A 3181-nucleotide genomic window follows, 5' to 3' on the forward strand; every position below is an offset into this window, starting at 1 on the left:
ATATTTTTATTTAGGCGAAATGTTATTTCCCAACTCAACGTTTCGCACTGATATCATTTCCCAACTAATGATTCGATAAATTATTATTATGCAAATTATTACCTGGATTTTTTTTAAGATGTCATTTATGTTTTCGTCAAATGTATTGATTGGCATATCTTAATTTAGCAACTTATTGAATGGCATCCAACCTACTTTTCTAGTGTCATTTATCCGGGCTGCTATAAAAAAAAACCTAACATCGAAGGCTAAGGCGGGAGCTACGCTCCGCTGCGCTCCCGCCTTAGCCTTCTGAACCTAAACTATCCAAGTCGCTTCTGTTCCGAACCGTCTTGCTCGCTCGCTTCGCTCGCTCGCACAAATCAAATTGAAGTATAACTTTGCAATGTATGCAATATGATTGGCTTAGGCAAATAAAAAATTGCCCAAATGTTATTTGACAATTTCTTATTTGCCTAAGCCAATCATTTGCTACATAATTATTTGCCACATAAATGTGTGATGAAGTAAAATTTTGCAATGTAAAAATGTTGCGAAATAAAAAAAATGCGAAGTAAAGTTATGCCAAATATTAGTTTGCCAAATGAAACTTTGGCGAAAGGTTGGTTGATAAGTGAAATTTGGCGAAACATATTTCGCCGAAAAGGCAGTACACCGAATTTTATCAACAAATTGTTGTATTAAATATAATGACCCGGATAACTCACGTCTTAAATCGAGTTTAGCTCGACATGTTTCGGGCTAATGCGTAGCCCTTCGTCTTCGAAGCAACGCGACTCAGCGGTTGCTGCAACACGCGCACTGCGCGCCGCCGCTCTGCTCGCGCGACTACCCGACGAAACTGACACCGGCACACTACTACCCGCGTTTTCATCATCATTACAACTGGGTCATTATATTTAATATGAGTGAGTCTCACAGTAGTTTCATCTTAGATGAATGATTGGTCTCGCGCGCTCGCTCGACTAGATACCGCCGGCGTACTTGTCAAATGCGGCAACAAATAGTACGCCGAAATCGGCGTACCTGAGCCCGAGGCGACTCAGTCGCGTTGCAAACTGTGCGTAATGTACATGTCCCGAATTTTTGTTAAATTTTGGTCATAAACCGAAGTAAAATGCCAGTTTTCGCAGTGAAACTGTTTAAAAATAATACTACAAGAAATAAGAAGGACACTGGGATCACATACCATCAGTAAATATCGTATAATTTCGAAATTACAAAATAAAATAACATGAACCCTAAACGCCATTCTGTGTTGCCGCGTACACAAGAATCAAATTCCCCGTGGTTGAGATTTTAATAAATTGAATTTTATTGTTATCATTATTAAATGATGATAAATCTAAATAACTTATTTTATTTAAGTATCTAACGTAATTATTATATATACATAACCTAGTTCTATATTATTTAATGTTTATCTTTGAGATATTATACACTGAAGGTGTATAAATTGTTACCCAACACTATTTAATTAAGGGGTGAATGTGTGTTAAAATTAAAAATGTTTTTCGTCTTCCCAGTCAAAAGCCCGATCAGCTGATTTACTTAGTTATTACGGGAAACGAAAAAATTTTTTTTTCGTATTTCTACCCATTTTCCTGAAATGTTAAATTTTTACCCGACTGCCCGAAGGAGGGTTATGTTTTTCAATCGTATGTATGTAAGTATGTATGTATGCATGTACCTATGTATGTATATTTTGTAAACAATTATTTTTATTTTAGTCTTAATTAACCTGTACATTATATTAGGTTTAACTATAGGTGCAACGTGTTAACTGTTAAGTACGCAAAACTTCTTAGTTGGTGACTCAGTCCATGAATTTTCAGTAATAATTTGTAAATATTGAATGTCCTTAAATATATATATTTTTTAATTAAAAGTGAGGCCTGATCATTGATATACCTACATCATACCTACCATTTTTTTAAAGAAGGAACCTACGCCTAACCTATACACAAACATATTAATACATTCACTCTTAATTACTTCTTAATTTCTAAGTATTTCCCAAGATACATTTTGTAACCAGTAACTTAATAGAGCACAGAATAATTTATTTTCCCAATAATTCGGGTAACAGTGGAGCAGCTGGCAACACAATTCGTCACGCACACTAGTATCCTTGCAAATTGTCTTACACCGTTCTTACGCACACTACAATATTGAGTTGCCGCATTCACGAACGTTTTGTTTTTAGTTACCGCGGTATCTAGTCGAGCGAGCGCGCGAGACCAATCATTCATCTAAGAGTTTCATGTTCAAAACAAATTGTTGTCTTTTTAACCCCCGATGCAAAAATAGGGGTATAAGTTTGACCGCTATGTGTGTCTCTCTGTGTGTGTGTGTGTGTGTGTGTGTGTGTGTGTGTGTGTGTGTGTGTGTGTCTGTCTGTGGCACCGTAGCTCTTAAATGGGTGGACCAATTTGAATGCGGTTTCTTTTAAAGCAGGTTTTCTAGCGATGGTTCGATGGTTCTTCTCACATGTGTGATCAAAATCGGTTCAGCCGTTTTTAAGATATTAAACTTTGAAGTGACAAAGTCGGGGGTTTTGCAACTTTTTTTTGGTTAGGTTATAATGTTAAATCAGTATCCATCGGTTTACTTTTATTAGTTACCTTGATCTACTTTAAAAAAAATAACAATTAAATTACGATGCGACGTCATTCGTACAGACCTACAGTTATATATTCGGAATGTTACAGTAATTCATGTCTAAAAGCATTTTTCTATAAAGATATAGGTAAAGACTATCCAGTGGCGAAGGGCAAAATTTTGTGGTAACCCGGAGCAAAAAAAACACCGACCATAAAGCAAGTTCTATAGTTATTTTTTTTAACCCCGACGCAAAGAGAGAAGTGTTATAAGTCTGACCGCTGTGTGTCTATGTGTCTGTCTGTTGTACCGTAGCTCTTAAAGGCTTGGCCGATTTGAATGCGGTTTTAATGAGGGCTATCGTTTTTTGTCTCACTAGATGGCGCACTGTTGCGTGAGATTTTTAAGTATGGCTTTTAAAGGCTGTTATTACGGGCGTGAAAACAAAGTTTAGATTAAAATCATATTTAATACACCTTAAAACCGTGCCATAAAAATATCCAGCAACCACAGTGTTGCTAAGTCCCGTTTTGTTCGGAAAAAAAGGGAGGACAAAAGTTTCCGAAAGACAAAACTGTCT

Source organism: Choristoneura fumiferana, chromosome 13 (assembly GCF_025370935.1).
Source record: "Choristoneura fumiferana chromosome 13, NRCan_CFum_1, whole genome shotgun sequence".
NCBI lineage: Eukaryota > Metazoa > Arthropoda > Insecta > Lepidoptera > Tortricidae > Choristoneura > Choristoneura fumiferana.